This window comes from Rhea pennata, chromosome 2 (genome assembly GCF_028389875.1).
Source record: "Rhea pennata isolate bPtePen1 chromosome 2, bPtePen1.pri, whole genome shotgun sequence".
In the NCBI taxonomy this organism is placed as follows: Eukaryota; Metazoa; Chordata; class Aves; order Rheiformes; family Rheidae; genus Rhea; species Rhea pennata.
The window spans coordinates 91,803,767-91,824,965 of record NC_084664.1 but is presented as its reverse complement, the minus strand read 5'-3'; the positions used below and the strand labels follow the sequence as shown (position 1 = coordinate 91,824,965).

Sequence of the window (21,199 nt, the reverse complement as noted above, 5' to 3'; positions counted from 1 at the left end):
AGAGAAAACATTGAAAAGTGAACTTGCCTCCCTGGTATAATTGTGGTATCATTAGTGTGGTTGCTGGGCTGAGCCCTGCAAACAAAAATGTGCAATCTATTTTATTATCAGCTTTTAAATCAAGCTGTTCCAAAAGTAGTGAATAGGCAAAACATAGGAACTATCCCCATTTTCCTTGGAATGTGCTCTACACTGTTAGGTACAAATCAGGGGCTATAAAGGAGCCATTGTTGGGTTCTCTAAATTGCCTGAGACAACTTTAATAGCTGGAATGGCCCAGTTCTGTGTTCAGCACAACAGAAGGTTATACTACCCCCTAAGAAACATACTGGAAAGGTCACAAACATTATCTACCATAGAGCATTTAATTACAATGATGCACAAATTAATGAAATTCTTGTTTTAAAAGAATTCTCTATCTTTCCCCATGCTCCTTTTTAAAGAGAGAGGTTTTATGCTTGGACAAGTAAAGAGCTGAAACCTTGCTTTATCCAATCAGTTTGCCTCTCCTGCTCTTTAAGAATTTTAAGCAATCCTTGAAACCTTCAAGAGGTCAACGAAATTTTTGCAGACTCAAGATTTTTTTCCTTACAAGACTTTAGTGCTGGTTTCTCCTGGAATACGTGTAGAAATAATTCTCTGCCAAGGTGTGGAATCTAGTACCCCTGAAACCACTCAGACTTCAGCTTACCTGCTGCGTGTCATCTCTTAGAGATGCCAGTTAGCAGCCACAGGCCATCCCTCCTCTTGCTCTAAGGACTGGGCCTGAGCGGCTGTTTGCTGATCCTTTCCAGCCTGCCTCAGCAGATGCAACCAAAAGGCACATGAGACTGAGAACTCAATCTTTTGAGTTGTTATTGAGGATCTTGGGATCCCAGGGGCATCAGACTAAAATGCCCCTATATGTTGCTTTACTGTCTTCTTTAGAGCTTCCAGAGCAGTTCCCCAGCAGCATAATCCAGAGCACCTGCAGTATTTCGTAGTTGGTAACTTGTGTTTAATATTCTAGAACAGCTTTATTGCAACATCACAGTGTTAGCGTCCAAACCCAGGTCTTTATAAAGTGCTGTATTGTTTGCCAGACTGTTGTTAACATGCATGATTGAAATGATGACACAAGCAAAACTTCTGCCCTGAAATGGAGAAATTAAAGATACCAAAATATTATGTTTCCTCTTGCCAATGAGAACAGCTGGCAAAACGGGTTTACTGAACAAAACTTTAGCCAGCAGACATGGGTTATCATTTTCACAGGCTTTCCCTCTGAAATACAGGATTAACAAAACATGCTATTTTTTTATTTCAGAATTGGAGGGTTTGTGTCTTTCATCTGGTGAAATTTAGCATAAAAGTGAAAATAATATCAAAGTTACAGGCACCAGAGGGAGGCTGTTAATGTGGGAACAAAGGGCATTTGGCCAGTTAAAATAATAAAAGACTATACAACTTTCCCAGTGATGGCTGAAGCCCAATTAGTACTTTCCAAGTAGAGCCACAGTATTCCTTTCCAGATTATGTGGTTTGGCATGAATCAGAATGAGTAAACTTACTTTCAAACAAGGGAAAAATATAATTAACAGAAAAAACAAGGTCAAGCAGTATTATGCTTTAAGTAAGCAATAATGCACCACAGGGCATACATTAAACAGTCAATATTCATACACCTTGAACAGGCTGGGGCAGAGGCAAAGCAATGGCTCAGCATAGAAAAAGATACACATATTATTTTAATAAATCTATGTGCAAGAGTAAAATGCAAATGGTTATTTTATTTCCTTACTGGATGATTTTAAGGGAATATGTGTTCAGTGTTCATGTATATAGTACTTAAACATGTTATTTACACAGAACCTTTTCTATGAACATTATATGCATTTAAGTAATAATGTTTTTGTTATTTTCCTTTTGTTTGAGCACCTGGGTTTTTTTTGTGCTACCATGAAAGGCAGAATGGTTTGGAAGATTCTTTTCTCTTAGTTAAACCAATTAAATTTGTTAAAGGAACTTTCAACCTGGATACTCACAGAGAAAGCCTCTAAGAGCCTATTCCTGTTTATCCTAATCCACTTTCCAGAACTCTAGAAGAGAGACAAAGCCTGCAAAGACTCAACAAAGCTGGAAATAAACTGGCAAGACTGCAAAAAAAGAAACGTCAGCTTCCAATCTGGAGGTGAACTTAGGAGTGATGTATAAGGTAGGTTTTTTTTCCTTCTGTCTTGTTTTTGATAATGCTTTTTGAAATGAAATCAAATGCAGTGGGCCAATGTGTTCATCTGAAGCTCAAACAGAGGGGAAAACATGTAATGCAGAAGACAGCCTGGTGACCCAGGGTATCTCATGGGGGCAAAATGGAAACAGTCCTGCTGAGACATCTGCTTGCTGCTCTACTAAAGACACCATTCATGAGAAAGCAGAGCGATATGCTGGAAGGAAGATGAAAAAAAGAAGAAAAACTTCAAAACCCATGGAACCGCTCCCATCACCCGAAGCTTAGACCACACACCTGAAAGGGAGTAACCCGCACCGAGCTCCTGTGCGCGGCACGTACGCCCTCACCTCCCCTTCAGCTCCACCGCTTGCAGCTGTCCTACATGGAACGTACCTGGGGGACCCAAAGAGCTGCCCCACTGCAGCGGTGAATACTCTTCTCTTGTGCATACTGTGCAATGTGTATTTCTTTTCTCTTCCGTGCTTTATTATACCTTCTGCCATCACCCTTCACCCTTTTGCCTAAAAAAAAAAACCCTTTAACACTTTTTAAAACAGGTTAATCTCCCTGATGTTAGGCAATGGAGATATTTAATTAGGCATTCTAAAGGATTTATATAACTTGAGCATGTAAAGGAATGGAAATAGTACCTAAATGTGGAGAAGGCCAAAGACTTTCTGCCTATTCCCATACTAATAAACCTTATTTAATGCAACAACAGATCTGTTTCACCTTGAGTCAAAGCTTCAGGAAATCTAAAGGAAAGGAACACGACACAATAGACAGAGAGAAAATATCTGAAAAGATCTCTCTCCATTTTACCTGAAAAATATTTTCTGGATACTTCTTCATATAAATGTTAAACTGATTTTTATCATGTAGACGCTAAGTTGATTTTTATTTTAGATTACCTTGCTAACAAGGAGGCAAGAATCTCATAGATGATACATAAATTTTCTTACCTTGGGAAATGTTTATTTATTTTTATTTTAAAATGGCACCAGAATGTACAGCATAAGATGAAAAAATATGCATTAAGAGAATAATGCAAGAATTTCCTGTATAAATACTGTTGAAGGTGACTTTCTGCTCCTCTCTGAAGCTCCTCAAGCTATTTTAAATAGTTTAACAGATGTTTTCTCTATAGAAATTGTATAAATAACTAAATTATACTATTTGAAAGAACATCTTGTCAAACAAGAATACTGTATTTATGATTTACATTGAATGTACCTAGTGTACATACCATGATTTACCTACCATCCTTGCATGCAGCTATTTTGTTTTATTTTCTGTATGTTCTTGCAAAGCTTTCATCAGCCCTATGGGTCTGTGTATCCTCCACCAGTATATTAAGCAATGCGACTGATATCTGTCTGGGGTAGCTTAATGCCTTCTTAATTAGCCCAACACTTCTATCAGATTAAAATCAGTAGTACAGTATTACCATCAACTGTATGTTTTAATTTCTGCGACATGTTTCTCTTTGTAAGGTTCTTTGCAAATCCAGTTCCTTTAGCAAGACAGCAAGTCTATCAATGTCCAAAGAGAGGAGACTAATGAGACTAATGACAAGGCTTTGTCGCAGTTTGACAGATACTGCTACTAACTACAACCAGCAAAACAGAAAGAGGAGAAAGAATTGCTTTAAAATCAATCTTGTCAACTCAGGCTGATCAGTTGGTTTCACCCTGCTGGAGTGAAGGCCTGCAGGTTTCCTGTGTCTGAACTTGTCTCAAATATTTCTCAAAAGGAATTGAATTATGGTCAAGGGCAATAATCTCTTCTGACAGGAATATCAACTCCTTTACTTTTCTAAGCCACTATTTGCATACGTAGCATTTATTTAAGTCAGAGATCTCAGGATTATTTGGAAAAATCAAAGCCTTCCAAACTCAGCTTAAAAAAATAAAAAATGCCAAGGCTTCTTCCTCTGATGAAAGTCATTATGTTAACACTGGAAAATGTGCCAGCTTACCTGCTTAGTACACTAGTCGTTACACCCGAGTTATCAAATCCACAGGGACTCCCTAAACAGAATATAATAAATTAAATCATTATTAATAAAGCATCTAAAAGTTAATATGCTCATTTTAACCACGTCAGCATCAAAGAAGGTATTACAGCAACAGTCAAGGAGGACACACTAAGTAAAACTACCTTTTAATAACTTAATAAATCTTGAATATAAGCAGATTGCCATCAAAGTTAAAACTGACAAATAGACATATTTTTCAAGAATTCTATAAAGCTGTAGACCCTTACAGATGACACTTTTTTGGAATAAATTTTCTAATCCAAGCATTCATCTTTTATACAAAGTAAGTAACTCTGATCTCCCTCCCCCCCAAAAAAAACCACTCAAGCAAATTCTATCATGAATTTTAAAAGATTAATCTTTCTCCCTCCAAAATACCCCTCAAAAAACTAGTTCATCTTTCTGAAGAATGGTGAAGCTCCAGCTAGTAAGTTTTACAATGCAGAAGCCTTCTGCTCTCTATAATTATGCAACCAAAAGCATTTTATAAATTTCTGGCATCACTGACAAAATCAGGAAACGTAAATCCTAACGTTTTTCTTAAGGATTTAAAGTTTCCAAATTCCTTGTTAACTTGCAATTCAAATTTGTTAAGATGCTTCTGAACGTCTCAATGTCTTTTAAAACTTAACAGGTATGTATTCCTTATTTTAAAATGTATTGCCCTTAAGAAGGAATCTTTACAACCAGGTAATATCAAAAGTTCTTTTATTATTATTATTATTATTATTATTATTATTATTATTATTATAAACAACTCTAGAAGCGCTGATGTGATAAGCCTGGTTACCTTGGAACAGTTATATAAAGAAGATATCCAATACTACTTTAAAAATATATTCTTGATAAAATTCTCAAGCCTTTAATTGTTATGTCAACTTTAAAAATTAGTAAAAACAACTAAAAAGACAGCTCTGCAGTGGGATGATTTCTGGGAGATTACCTGTGACCAATACTGCTGTTACGCAGCAGTCTAATACAGAGATTTCCAAAATTAATTTACTTTAGGTATCATCATCATTTTCTTTTGCATTGAAGTAGGAGAAGCAGTGGCTGCAGCTATGTCCCAAGCTTCAGATATACACCGGAAAAAAACATTCAGCTCCTTGGGCAGCATGTGCAGTCCTGAAGCCATTTCCCCAGCTTTTCTGGGGAAGAGGGAGTGATGGGCTGCACATTTCCCCACACTCCTTTCATGCTTTGAAAGATTTTGTAGGTGGATTTGGGAGCTCCTGCTCAAACGCAGCCAAGAAAATTTTCCCCCAAGCGAACTAAAATGCCATATTCAAGCAGCCACGAGTACATAAGCCAAAAAGAAAAATTCCTAAGGTCCTGTGCACACCATACCACACTTAAAGTATTATGTCCCATCATATTACACTAAAACATTTTTGGAAAATTCTTATTCCTTAATAAATAATGCCCAGTGCTTTTAATATGCTAAGTATCTCCCTTTGTCTCCCAACACTGTTCTTTTTTTTTTTATTTTGCTATTGTCTTTGGCATTGCCTTACCCAAAACATGTGCTACAGTTGGAAAAAGCACATTAAAAGCACACTATTAAGCTATCTCCTAAACATGTCATGTTGGCAGTGGAGAGACATCATGCACTCAGGGACTAATCAAAATCCGCTATAAACGAGGAGCTTATCAGCTGCAAACAACAGAGGAGAGGGACCTAGGTATAAATATTAGCCGACTGCGCAATTATTAAGTTGCCAGTGGGATACAATGATGAAAACCACCCCTACAATCCAAGGATGACCCAGTTAAGGTGTTTCTAACAGACAGCAGGAAACTACCCGTGTTGCTGTTTAAGGCACCGGAGAGATCTCACAGAGGCTTTTCTTCGTCGCGTTCATGCAAGATGAAACAGGTGAGGAGAAGAGCTGCTGAGCTCATCGCAGAGAAGTCATTTGAAGTGCAAGGCTGCAACATTTTTACTTGTTTAGTCTAGCAGAAACAAAAGCTGATACAGGAAACAATTCTTGTCTGAAAACACAATGGGGTGGTAAACAGTAGGCAGGAAAAGGAGCTGTTTACTCTAACGGACAATGTTGGCGCAAGAACAAATGGGTAAAATTTGTCCATGAATAAATTTTAAGCTGGAAATGAGAAGGTTTCTGGCCAGGAAGGCTGTGAGGTTCTAGAGCAGTTTTCTAATACAAATAGTGGGGACGAAAAAGCAACAGCTTAAGCTATTTAATAATGATGACTGTTAAGTGGAAAATGCTACAGGCATAGTTGCCTGTAAAAGAAAAAAACATGCATTTTGATGATCCAGGAGATAATTTACAATGTCATGATTTGCTATTTTCTGAAAGCAGAGGTAAAAAAAAATGAAATTAAATCATATTTATGCATACCGTGTTAGAAATACTACTCAGGCAAATGCCATCCATATGTAGATGATCTCTATAATTAAGTGTGTGCCTTGCAACAAGAAAATAATTAAACTTGATAAATAGGTATCACATTGTTCTTCAGTGGTTAGAAGGTAATTCCTTTTAATGGAAGGAAGCAATTTGTCATGTGCTAATTTCCTTGCTTCCTTATAGTGTACCTTTCTACTATTTTTATTTTGCCTCACCTTCTTCTTTAAGTCTCTTAAGTTCTAGAAAACTGTTTCATCAGCGTGTGTGGACAGCAGTGGGAAACAGCTGGAAAATAATGCCTGCCTATTTATTTATACCTATATCAGGGCGAATTTGGCTATTTAGTTCTTCATATGAGAATTTGCTACTAGTCTGAAATAGTACAAGGGAAAAGGAACACTATCATGGTCAGTATGGAAAGAGGGAATCTGAATATCAGAAAGAAAGAAGCAAGTATAAAACAATATTTGAGTTAGAAAAATAACTGAAAATTCATGAAGAGTGTCCAAAAAAAATAAGGAAAAATGTTGAGAAACTATTTCCACAAACACAGAAAGAATTTGCTGACATTGCAGTTATGGGTTTAGCCTAGAGACCTAACATTAAAGCAGTGCTTAAGGTTTTCTTGTGCAACCTCTGATGCCCATAATTAATAGTCTCACTATTAACAGCTGATAAATATGGTTCACCCAGCACTGAAGTGGCCCTTGAAATTCAAAACTGGGCTATATCACTATGCCATCTGAGGAATTTCAGTTGCTTAAAAACTAGGCTATATTCTCTCATCAGCAAAGTAAAGGAGCAGAAAGAAAAATAAAACATTGCAAAAGCAAAATAAAGGTGTTTCTGTATCAGTATCAAAATACAAACAAGTGACAAAACCCTTTTGAAAACAAAAGTAAATGACTACACATGCCTATTTTAAAGTCATAGTAACTATTCTTATTTGCAAGTGTATGTGTGCATGTATGCATATAAGTGTATTTTCATCGCAAATTAGTTATGATTCATATGATTTTTGTAAATCCACTTACAAAATATTTATTATGGAAGAAACTGCACAGAATAATTGTTAACAAAAACTGTATTATCAACTTCAGTATGCATAACTATTAGCTTACAGTTGATACTTGCTCATCAAATATTATGAAAATATGTCAAAATATACTCTGATAATATGTCCAAATGCACATTGGTAAGTGTACTTGAGATACTGGAGGAATTTGGCTGCACAAGTTAGAGGAAAAGTGCATGTACAGACTGCTGACCTTGCTAAGTGAGGAGAAGCACAGCTATGTGGGACAGCTATAAGAAGCCTCACTTTATTTGTTGAAAAAACAGTAACAATCCTAATGGTCACGGAATCAAATTAGAGAAATATAGATATACAAGTAAAAAAAATATGTGCATGCATATACACACAATCATTTTTAATGAGAATTTGATTAATGATACAAGTTCTTTCAGAACATTTTCTGTAATGGTTTATCGTTGCGTATCTATCTGTTGAAATGGCCTGCTTCTATGCCAAAGAAGATTTGAGTGTATTTTTTCTTCAGAAGTCAAGGGCAAAAGTATGTATTTAGAAAAGAATAGGCTTTACTGAGAGCTATAGAGTAGATTTCAGTATGAGCTGTTTGAAATAAAGCAATAATAGCAATTTCCATATTTTCATTTTTACTGTTGACCAAAGCCAAACTATGCAAAGATGCAGTAAAAAATGATGCAGAATAACTGAAAGTATGAAACTCAATTTTCTATTCACTGTAATTGAGCGTTGTATGAAAGTACTTTTTCTTGTCTTCCTTTTTAACCCCTTCTTACCCATAGTTACTTGCTATAGTTAACAGCTGAATCAATAGTTTTTACAACTAGCGGCTAACTGCAACTACAGGCCTGAAGGCCTCAATATGCTTTTAAGAATAAAACGAGTTCAAAGAGTTAATATAACAACTTCAAATTCTTTGTGTTTAAGGTTGCCACTCAGATATGAGCCATGATCCATCTATAGAGATGGGTAAAAACAGTAAATACATATTATTTAGACACTGAGTGACAGGCACTCTAAAATGCCTAGCTAGATGTCCATCATCAATGAAAATTACATTCCTAATTATGCAAAAAATTCCATGTTTCTTCATCTAACTTTAGTTTCAGCTCACTCCTTTAAACAATTTTCTAATGCAGACATGCCAATATTGACTGAACACTGGATTATGAAGGAATTTAGATGAGCTCATGACCCTCATGGAGTTCATAATCGTGTCTGGAAAGAAATCCCTTTATGATTACAGTTACAGTAACTTAAAACACCAAATAAATGTAATAGGAATAGCCACAAATTCTCATGGTGTAACTTGTATGTTTGTCTAAGCCAACAAGTCTCTCTGGTTATGATATTTTAGGATATACTAATTGATTTTCTAAAATTCCTATTGGAAGGTCTGTCCTTTGAAAAGCTGTTAAAAAGTGCAGTGTTCTTTCTGCAGGTAATGAAAATGAGTAATTTACTGTGAATTCTTTAAATTAACATCTATAAACATCTCTGTCTAGATGATAGATTATTACACGAATGTGAAAGATATGTTTACATTATAGTCAACTGACAGCTAGTAAATATACAGAATTTTGGCTACCTCATTTGTAGGTGTCACTTCAACCTGGGCCTGAAAAGCACTTAAATTTGTATAGCCCATGCAAGAACTTTAAGAACTAACACTGGCAGATGGGATTCTGTTCATGACTTATACGCAAATTAAATTACAGTCTAATAGATATACATGTAGCAGAATGCTCAAAGAGTGATTTTTTTTAAAGTCTGTAGTTTTTGTAGCAGCTAATAAGAGTTTGACCTGAAACCACAATTTGTATTCTGGGAGGGTGGGAAATTCACACTTTATTAGCTTTGCATTTTTTTAAATGCTATCATCAATTCATCACTTTAACTACATCTGCATTTTTTTTTATAAAAATAGATGAGAATTGTAACGAGGTCATTCAAAAACTGGGTTGCATATATAATATGAATCTTTCTGCATGTAGTTTATAATTTCATTTCATTTCATCTGCATTTTCTTAAAGTGATCTCTGAATGTCTCAAAATGGTACCTTGCTCTCTCAAATGGTTCATGACTATTCCTCAGGTAGATACAAATCAGCTCCAAACTGTAGATCTTTCTTTTCCCTTCATACAATGCCTTTCAAAATGACAGGTGTTTCTTGATAAGTGTTGTGACTAAATAAATAATAATGGGAATATTTTCCAGACTATTGCTATGAATGTGAAGAAATTGCTGAAGAACCTGGAATACCCACTTATCTACAAATTAGCTAAACTGTCCGTTCAGTGGTGTATATATGCCTGCCTAGAGTCCCTGGGTCACCACTCTGGTGGAAGATGAAAGGCCTTCTCCAAAACCAAGACAGGAGGTAGGATGGCAATTTTCCCGTACCAAGCGATGCTGACATTACAATGTTTTATAGATGTACAGGGATGTACATCTAGTCTTTTTCACACATTTATGATACCCCGACAAGTATATTTTATTTTTTGCTTCCGTCATCCCCGCGGTACCACTGAAGCTGAAAATTCTTTGGAGTAATCAGTTTTATAACCTATGTATATTGGATGCTGATCAAAATTCCCATGGATTATATTCTCCAACATAACCCCCGCATTCCCCAAACACAGAATTAATATGTTCATAATGCCCTACAGAAAAGATGCACATAAAATCACTCTTTTCCCATTTATATGCAGGTATACACATACAAATCTGTATGTGTCATAGGCATAGGCATTATATGCAGGTAACTCTGGTTTAAAGTTTCTCAGTGCTTGTCATTTACAGGACCCTGTTTTCTGCTGCTTCCAATCCTGCCAGGCTCTATCTGGTCGGCTGGAGTTTCCCATGCGGGCATTTGCATGAGGCTGATTTTTTCCCGGTTGTTGCTGTTGTTGTCATTGTTATTCCATCGTTTCTAAGGCCTTGACCTTTCCTATGGCAAAAAACAAGTGAAATGTTCTCATGCCTGTGCTTCTTGGCGTAGTTAGTAGCGCTGGGGAAGGAAGAGGGAGGCTTTCTGCCCGAGAGACGTGCCATGAAAGCAGACGGCATTTAGAAGTCTGCTTTAAGCGATTTGCCTAGATCACGTTCTGGGGCAGAGGAAAGCGTGCACTCCAGCCCCTAAATCTAATGAAGCAAACACAGAGTGCTACACAAAAAGTTGAAATGGTGAGCAATTCTTACCCAGACCAGGCCTTGCAGCTTGCCAAAGACGGAGACTGTCCCTCACACAAAGATAAATGACAAGTTCAATACAGACAGGACTTTTTAAGGAAGTAATTCCTTTTCAGAAAGAGAATTACAATAATGCATGCTGGCTCAATAAATAATACAGGTCATGCAATATCATTCAAAGGCAAGAATAACTATTTGGTCCACCAATTTAAATGAAATATAGTTGTTTATGCTCACATGAAGTTTATGGTCAACTTACACATATTACAGGTGCAGTGGCATATGTAGCTACTTTTACATGCAAAAAATACCTTTAAGTTGGTTCTGAAGAGTAATGCTGCGATGTGTACACGTATCACATAATGTGAGCAAACATTATTGTAACAGATTGGGTTATAGAAACTGTTTTTCCCCAGACTCATGTTGATTGCTAAGTTAAATTTTTCTGGGTGAATCAGAGTTCCGATACACAGAACGCATACATGGTATAAATATGACACAAAACTAAAAATGTTCCCAGTCTTGTTTGGTTCATTAATAAGTATCCTTTTCTCAAGTACTAGATCAGCGTAGGCGGCGGGAGCATGTGGGAAGCAGGCGGTAGCCCGTGTCCTGCCCGCTCCCTAGCTGCCCCGCTGCTTCCCGGCACCCGGCCCCTTCCCGCTCTGAATCCCCCGTGTTCCTGCCGCTTGCTACCTGCAGGTCGGAGGAGCAAGCGAACAACCCTGCAGGCTTTCAAATTGCAAATTTCAATTTTCCTTTTTTGCATTCCCCGATTTTGCGTTTTCCGTAAATGCTAAATGTGTTCGTTGTGTGTATTTGGGCTTTGTACGTCTAGCTACAGATGCATTCGAATAAAAAGGGAAGTGAATTTTTGTAAATACGCTTTAATTTGCTGATTACTGAAACATCGTGAGTGGTTACTGTAGGTCATTCTATTAATGAATCAAACTCAAACTCTTGATGTAGCTGACAAACGGTTGATAGTATTAAGTATTTATTTAAGTATTATTTAAGTATTATTAAGTATTTATTTAAGTATTAAGTATCTAGTATTAACTTAGTATTAAAATAAAATGCGGTATTTCTTCCTGGAGGAGTAATTTACCTGTTATCTGCAATACATATGTATCATTGATTCAACACAAGAGCTGATGTCATGAAGAATTTAGGGAATGTGTCAATGGTCAGGAACTACACCCTCCAGGACTTGTTGATTTACAGCCTGTGTTTAAAGTTGATGCCATAAAACTTCTCAGGAATCATTTCTTCTCCTGTGAATACAGCTACTGTAATCTGAGTATTTTTGTAAATAATGCAAGCAGGTTCTTTGCTTCTATTTTTGTAAAGAATATGAATTATTCAAGTGCAGTGTCTGAAAAACATCATTCCACTTTTGAAAAACTTTTATGAAGTCTTGCTAGGATAATAATTCTTTCCTTGGTCTGTTAAAATACCACTCAGCTTTGTAATTTTTTTTAAGTTTTGAGACTATTATAAATTAGGTAAAGCATGTTGTGCTGCTGTTGTCACACTGATATATTTAAGGCAGTATTGAAATAATATCTGACTGGGATTTTTCTTCTCTTTTGGACAGTGGTCTACAAGAAATCAAACATTGAAGAACTTGATTTGAGGAACTGAATAATTCTTGATTATTCACGACTGAACACACCAAACAGCATTTGCCTTCTATTACCTCACCATAACCCCCCAAACAGGAAGAGGAATACAGGTAAAGGAAAAAAAAATAAAGTTTCAGAACTTTTGGTTACACCATAGATTATGCGGATAAAAGCCACAGAGCAAGTGAATGTACATAGTCCTTAAACAAACTGAAGTGATACTGTAAAATATATTGCAAACACTCTGAAGCTAAAGGTGCCTTTTGAAGTATCTGTATAATATAAATGGAAATGAAAAAGTTGTTTTCCTCTATCACGTCCTGTGGCTATCACATGGCATCAAAAAAAGGGTAAGCTGCTTAGGTATTTTGTTTGTATTTGTGAACCTCATTTCTTTCTTTTTTTTTTTTTTTTCCTGTTTAACTGTGAATTTTCGTCATTGAACTGGTTTGTTTGAGAACGCTGTTGTTATAATTTTAAGTTATGTCAGTCTTATGTTAGTCCTAAACTTTTTCTTCTGGGAATAATGGAATGAGTTTCATATCCACCAAACTGCAGAGGAATCTAGGGATAGTGTGTAAATACTTATCAGTAATGTATTTTTCTACATTCTACATTCATTTTCTACATGTCTACATTCTACATATGATCTCTTAAGATCATATTCCTGTAGGCAGTTACAAGTAATTCAAAGTAACTGTAAAGTTAAACACACACGCACACACACACAACCCTCTGTTCTCAGGGCTCTTGTCAAAATAGGGATGACCATTACAAATTAGAACTTAGGTATTTTACAGTAGTTAGTTAACAAGAATGCAGAATTTACAAGCTAGGGAGCACATTTAAGTACTATCAGGAAAAACTATAATCAGGAAGTTCCCTTTAATTTGCTAGTAGACCTATCTTGAATTACTTGAGCTTACTAAATGTAAGGACTCAGGTCGTGTGTCCTGGTGAACAGAAAACATCTTCTATTTAACATTATGTCGGCTATACTGACTCTTACAGTCAAGGAAAAGGAAGAACAACTTTCACAAAATGTCTGTAATGGAAGCAAATGAATCAATACATTTTTTCTGTGGATGTCACTGAGAGTTTTGCCATTAACTTCCCTGGTAGTAGAACGGGCTCCAATGCATTTTTCACATGTGCAGTTGAATCATGGTCAATTCACCCGAACACATATAGGGAATTTTACTCCAGTGAATAATTCCGTTTAATTGGGACCTCATGTGAAGAACAATTTTCACCCTTATTTTGCCACTGCAGATTCATTTATGTACAAGTATAATACAACAAAAGTAAGTACAAAAGCAAATACTGATGCATCCTGGAATACAATGTAGATTGACTGTGAAATCGTCATTGCTAAAATTAGTGGCTTCACATTAAAAGTAGAATATTGTACAGTCTGCCGTTTATTTCGACCCATGCAATTATGCAGCTAGAATTCTTCAGCTGTAACTGTATACTTGATTAGCTACAACCATATCAGGAAAAACATTTGTGCCACAGCTGACTATGTTTTGGTGTTCTTCATGAAATAATAACAGTAATATTCACTCCATGACCCTGTGTTTGAAAATGTGTTAATGCTTTTCCACTGTGCGCTTGAGCGATATAGCCGCAGTCCCACCATCTTGGAAACGCACCCCAACCCAAAACGCAGAGTTTACTTTCTGTGGTTTGCAAACTTTTCCAGAGTACTTTTTATAATAGAGCGAGTCCCACAGATAACCTCACCTCCTGCGGGCACTCTCATAACATCCTCTGGCAACCACTGGGGTAACTTAAATAGAGAAACAATGTTAGGCCTGACCAACACTGCGTATTTTGAAGTGTGAGGCCAGTATGGAGCAGTGGAAGAAAGCCAGTGACATAATAAGAATTCAGTAATTCAAACATAAAGTAAATTGGAAGTAAATTGGAAGACTCCAAAGTCGCAGGAGGATTTGGTTCAGGCCCTAAGATGCCAACGGGAAGAGCATTTCAGCTCTGCAGGGGTACTGCTGTGCAGTTTGTTATCTAGCATCCCATGACTCGCTACTGACTATCACTACAGATAGGACTGATTAAAAAACCTGAATGCAAACGCTCTATAGAATCAAAATGGTTAACAGACCATGATTTCAAAGCAGAATATCATACTAGAAGATTATAGTAGTAATAATAATAATATAAATGCTAACAAGTATTGTATTTTTGAAAGCACTCTAGTTCCTGTTTGCATGACCCTTACAATATAATAGTTTTATCAGTATATGCTGTATTTATGCATACAGAAACATAAAATACTCATCTTAAAGCAATCAAACCAAAACAGTCTTCAGAAAATCTTCAGAAAAGTTTGGGTTGAATCTTTTGTTACCAATGTACTACAGTGAAGGTTTTGCACTTTCAGCAGCTTCAGTCTTTGCTCTGTAGAAAGGTTTTTCTTTGTTAACCTTTGAATACCAAGTAAAAATGAAGTACATGAAATAAATTTAGCACTGAATGGACTAATTACTACAGATAGTGCAGTAACTTGAGGGTATGTTTTCTAAGGAAAGCAATTTATTAAATCAAAATTACAGATATTTTAAAATTTAAGATTTTTTTGTCACCATACTTTGTGCCTCTTTCAAATTCCTTTGTTATCACAGCTCAAGCTGTAAAACCTTCTGCTTCTTCCACCTTTAGTATGACAACAGTCTCCACTCAAATCCAGGAAATTTAGAAATCCAATAAATCATGTTTTAAGAAGACAAATTAGCCAAAATCTAAAGGTTTCAAGATACAGTAGGCTCTTATTTAATGATATTAAAGAGTCAAAGCTGAATACAAAACCAATCTTTAATTCTGTTTGCGCAGCAATTCTACAAGTGTATTTTGAGTAAAGCAAGCCATTTTTTAAATATACTTTCTTATCTAGCTTTAGCATGAACAAATGCTAAGCCACCTAATTAAATGTTCTGAGATCAAACTGTATTAAAGTGACATGATATAAACCTTCAAACTGTATTAAATAAAGTGTCATGATATAAACCTGCATTTTCCCCCAAAGAAAGAAAACAATCATATCAATAAGAAGAAATACTGCTTACCTTCCTTCCTTAGCAAATATTCCCTGAAAGCAGAGCAGATCTGGTTATAAAATGAAGAACAAAATTGAAGTGTACAACTCCTACACATATAGGCAGCAGATACAGTTGTCTCCGTGAAGAATGCCTGTTTCTAGCCTTCTGTACATATTTCTCACTTCTCCCCATTGTGATTATGATAGAAGGGCTCAAACTATGCTTAAAATGCCGTTCTGTAGCCTAGCTATCGACACCAACATATTTCATAAATGCTACTTACTGCTCCAGAAGTCCGGCGTCATCCTATAGAGAATTTACACCTCCGAAGCAGAGATTTGTTACAAACGAGCAGATTGTGGCAAAGCACCGTGCCTGGCTTGTCAGAAAAAGTTGTTACTTTCAAAGATCAGCACACATTCACAAAGCATCGTATCTTTACATTTGCATAGGTGTATGCATGTATACATATAGGTATATATACACATATACACACACTGACACAGAGAGTCACATCCTGTCTCTCACAATCACATATTTAATTGCTGAACAAGGGAAAAATCTTGTTAGTGTCACACATCCCCGTTTTTCTTGACCGTGGCTGTTGCGTACCTTTGCCGTGTAGTACAACCAAGACCAGCGGTGCTAGAAAGCATTTCTACCTCAAACCCGAGAAATTATTCACGTGGGGCGCAGGACTCGTACCGGCTTCCTCTGTGCGAGCGCTGCCACTGCTGTAGCAGTGCAGATCTCTCTATGCTGTTACTCATTTGCTGCAGTCTTTGTGCACGAGTATACGTTATAAACAAATTAGTACCGTAATGACATCCAATACCCAGGAACTAAAGAAAATCATGGCGAATCAATCACATCCTACAGCAGGCACATAGATTCTCTGATTGTAAAAATGTTTAACAGGAGGTGGATTTTCCTGTGCTGTCAAAGGTAAAGGTACCAAAAGGAAGCATGTACTGAGGCATATTTGTTTCACCGTGATATTGATCCAATGCCAGACGTTGTGAAACACAATCGGCACACAGTCAGCCTTGGTAAATTAGGCAAATTAGAGATCATTTGATGGTATTCTATTGTTGCTATTGTAATCACAGTAATTTTCACTGGTAATGGTGCTTCGTGATGAAGTGCGGTTCTCACAGGATAATTGTGAAAGGTATCGAAAGATTCAGGGTGTAGCATCTGGTTTTAAAAGCTCTTCAGATTGGCATTTTACTTTATCTTGAAAATTTATTAGAGATTCAGATCATGCCGGTTTAAATGGAAAGGTGAAAGCAGGGTAATTTCAATCTATGAATTATTCAGATTCAGACTGGTGAAATTGCCATCCATGAACTGATTCTCTGACAGTCTCTTTTGCAGAACCTCCATTATGCTTGTCATTTTTATTTCTTTATCTACAATCTCTTTCTCAGTTACTGAGCTTGTCCCTTAGGGCTGTGCTTCACAAACCAAGTATTTCAAATTGGCAATAACCTAAATGTGTTGCTGTCTCAAATTGCAGTCTCCACAGGCTGTCTTTTCCAAATCATTAAAAACCACATCCACGATGGTGTCTGTTAGTCTCTTCGAAAAGATGAATAAAAAAAAAAACAGAAAAGAAAAGAGAAGAGGGCGTCATCTCAAAGAAGAGCTATGTTCCCACAACAGTCCAGAAAATAGCGATGCTTTGTGCTTGTTCCTTTGTTGTCAGTGTAACCCGTCCTAGTTGCATAGCATCACGCAGAAAGAAACAACTGTTAAAGCAGGCTGACTTTGTGCCCTGATTTCCAGCAAGAGCAGATAAGGAGTGCATTATAGACAGGCTAATCCACACAGATGTACACTCAGAGACCAAGCACAATTCATAGCTTCTTGCAGTCAAGAAAAAAAAAGTAGTAGTAGTAGTAGTAGTTGTTGTTGTTGTTGTTGTAGTAATTGTAGTATTAGAAGAAGGAGAAGCGACAGGATAACGGAAAGTGTTTCATTCTCACAGGCTCCAACTGATATAGATTGCAATCCCAGAGACTCTCCACTTGATGGCTGGTTGTGTCATTGCTAGTCGACTGCTGCCCTGTATCCAGAAGGACTGGGACTGATTTAGGTCAGAGAGTCTGGTTTCTTGTTTGAGCATTGCTCTAACTGATGTAGGAAATTGCGGCAATCTGTATTACCGGTATGTATGACCCTGGGATGCTGACCCAGCTTCAGCAGTGGAGCGCCTGCAAAGGCCCCGGTCAAATGCACGGTGGCAGGTACCATCTCCTTTGTCCTATTCTTGTGGGTTTATCGTCGTGGCGTAAAAAAAACCTCTTAGTACCCAAAGTGGGAAACCAGCCGTTCTTCCTCAGAGGCAATTTGGGTACAGAGCTCCGAGCAGTCCCTGCTCAGCTGAAAACGCTGCCAGGCTGAAGCCAACACATCCAGGCTGTGTGTCTGTTCCTACGCTAACACCGGCAAAATTTCCCTCATATAGAAAAGATGAGAATAAAAAATCTATGCTGCTTTGTGCCTGGTTCTTTGCGTCTGCTTTGCCGCACTGCGACTAGAAAACTGCAGCACTAAGAGCTCTGGCAGTTGCGATAATGTAGAAAGCAGCAGCTCTGTGACACAGCAGTCAGCTGACGTGCAGTGTTATCATTCAATGTCCTCTATAGAATAAGGCCAGTTTCTAAGGTAGCACCAGAAGGATGACCTTGCATACAAAAATTCGGCCAGAAAGACTAGCATTGCTCATATACACCTGCAAGCGATTTGGGGGTGATGTGTACTGTTTACCTCATTTTCATTAGGAGCACGCCGGTCTGTAGCGGTATCTTTTCCCTTCCTCCTTTCCTTCTTCTTTACAGAACAGAACTTGTCCTTTAGTGGGACAAGGTTTCCTTCTCTTACGCAATAGTCAACGTGGTAATGTACAGTTAATGACAAAAGTTACTATTAATGACCGTAGTTAGGTAAGACTTAGAAAGTATTAGTTGTAAACCACATTTGTACAAGAGTTTTTTGGTTAAAACATCCCCGTGACTGTGGACTTGCTCCAGGAGAGAGAAAATATTCAGGTGAAACGCCTTTGAAAAGCAAGTTTCAATTGGCAAGAATGCATTTCTGAGTTCTCATCTTGGCATCTATCTACCTGGATGGATTTTCATGGTGGCTCCCAACTAAATTCACTGAGAACATTTGGTTGCTCATGCTTCTGAAGAATCAGGCCATTTACTGAGGAGGCAAGCCTTCAAGTTACAGCTGGCAAATGTGGGAACAGACTGCAGGTCAGAGTCAGGGGGAGTCCTGTGCCTCACCACCACGTTGAGATTCCCTCGTGGCACTTCACGCACTCTCTTGAAAAACTTCACCATGTGCCTACAAACTTAAATTATACCTAAGGCTAGTGCAGTTTCATCCAGAATTGCTATAAATCAACTTGCCAATTAGTTACTGAAAGGATTTATATTATGTTATATTGCATTATCCTTGGCCTAGGACAGATCAGCTCCCACTAGTCTCAGTGGAAGTGCCGTGTCTGCTCAGGCCAGAGCTAGCTCGGTCCTCGCAGTTCCTGCGGTAGACTGTGTATTTCAATGAGACACTCTGTAAGTTCCTTATAAAGTGCTAAATACACCTAAAGTGTTAGCCTAAAATTTAGCAACAATCAAGTAAACAAGCAATTATTTTACACTAAGCTGTGTAAAATCCTTGTAATAACCATAATCACATTAAATTGCATCATCATTAAAGTGGACATAATATAGAAGTCTGTTATAAATTAGCACTTTGCACCAAAGCCCAAACAAACTGTAATAAAACCATAAAAATGGTAAAGGCTGCATTGTATTTTTAAACTGCAGTTCTGTTTGGCAAGTACAAAGAGGAGAGCACCCATGCAGGGACTGCATGTCCATTGCTATATTGCTTCAGGGAGCGAAATGTCTGTTCTCATGTGTATCCAGTTAATGGACAAGTAATGCAGCTACAGTTCTGTCTCTTCCTTAATCACTTTTTTATTAAATGCCCTAAAGGCTGCTATTCCTGCAATCAGCAAAATGAGCGCAGAGGTCTAGAGGGGAGACTTCTGTGCTTTCTCCTTCCCTTTACAAATAAACAGCCACATTCCTCAGTTACCTGCTGTGCCTCCATAGTGCCATACACTTGATAGTCGAGGATATTTTTTCATTTCTTGTTCTGAGAGCTCTAACAGAACTGAGGAAGGAGCAGACTGAAAAAACCAAGGAAGTCTAGGCAGATTGAAGAAGCCAAGGATGCTGTTTTTCCTGCTCTTATGGATTTGCTGGATGACTAGTGGTTTCTTGGCGGGCGCTAATGAACCTCCTGCAGCATGTGTTGGTTCTTTTCAGAAGCTTGTGCCAGAAAATGGGGTTTGCTTAGACACCCCAGATAAAAGAAGTGCTGGAGAGGGATGCTTTTTATATCTGGTCATGATTTTCCTTTTCTGGCTGAGCCCCTGGGCTGAAATGACTCTCCTTTGTCTCTCTTTTGGACCTCAGGATAAGTTGGCTGTTCCTCCAAGAGGGGTCTTTAAATAACAGCTCTTCCCAAGCAAAAGCTGGTCTGTAGATGGCAGAAGGTGCATTTCTGCCAACCATTACAGCCTAGGAGGGAAGAGGGAAGGAAGGAGCATTTCTTTCCTCTTCCAGAACCACCACTACCTCTTTGGGGCCAGCTGCAGATACATCAATTAGAAACTGAAAAAGTCTCCCAAGTTTTTTTCCACAGGAAAATGCCGTTGTCTCTTTTGGGATAGGCAGATGTATTTTATTCCCCCAAAGCTCTGTGAGGCTAGAGTGTATATCTTGCAATCTTTGCTGATGAAAGAGTGAAGGAAGCCAGCTGGCTCCAGCAGCAGTGCAAGGAGGGGGCAGGCCCTGGGGGTCAATGACGTATGAAATGCAGGACTGGGCATATCCACTGACAAAAAGTTCAGGAGCTTTCCTAAAACCTACTTTATGTTTTGGTTCTGACATTGACTTTTCGCTTTAGCTTTCTGGTGTTGATGAAGGATAATGCAATTTCCTCTAATGTATAAAGAGCTTCTTTTCCACTCAGTAAACCTCCACCCCAACCACCCTGAACAAAATCCTAATTCCCTTTTTCTTAGAGTATGTTGTGGAAGGTTCAAGTTCAATGTTTTGATTCATTCTTGGCTACGTATGCATGTGCATAGACTATATTACATTACATTGCATTATATTTAAGGTAGGAAAAGACTTGGAAAAATGACTGAACTATTGAAAGCTTTACCTTGTTTACCATTCAATAATTCAGGGAACGGCACAGATATTAAAATTTTGCCTCTTTTCTCCCCCTCCCTTTTTCTTTTTTTTTACTGAAATGAAAATTGCATCCAAGTCCATAAATTGTATGCCAAGTTTTAGCTGAACAATTAGAAACAGCTTAAATATTAAACTGAAAACTTAAGGATATTAAAGTGAAGTTCTCGCATGGGCTCTTAACCATAGCACTGCCAACAGGATACTGTATTATAGCTGAATGTTAAAACATCACCAAATATATCCATGTATTATGTGAAATTATGAACTCAAAACACTTTAGAAGTCCTTTGGATGTTGCATTCCTCTTTCCTAAGCATATTCAAATCCACATTCATTCAGCTGCTATTATATTAAAATCTCTGTATTACCA

The 21,199-nt window shown here is 37.6% G+C and overlaps 1 long non-coding RNA gene across 1 annotated transcript; it reads left to right on the top strand.

Moving 5' to 3' along the window:
• Window positions 1-2,097: 2,097 nt before the first annotated feature.
• Window positions 2,098-17,631, top strand: LOC134136255 (uncharacterized). The gene is made up of 4 exons (XR_009957467.1): window positions 2,098-2,194; window positions 9,889-10,051; window positions 12,461-12,598; window positions 17,538-17,631. It is a non-coding gene; the product is annotated as an uncharacterized LOC134136255 (long non-coding RNA).
• The last annotated feature ends 3,568 nt before the right edge of the window (window positions 17,632-21,199 follow it).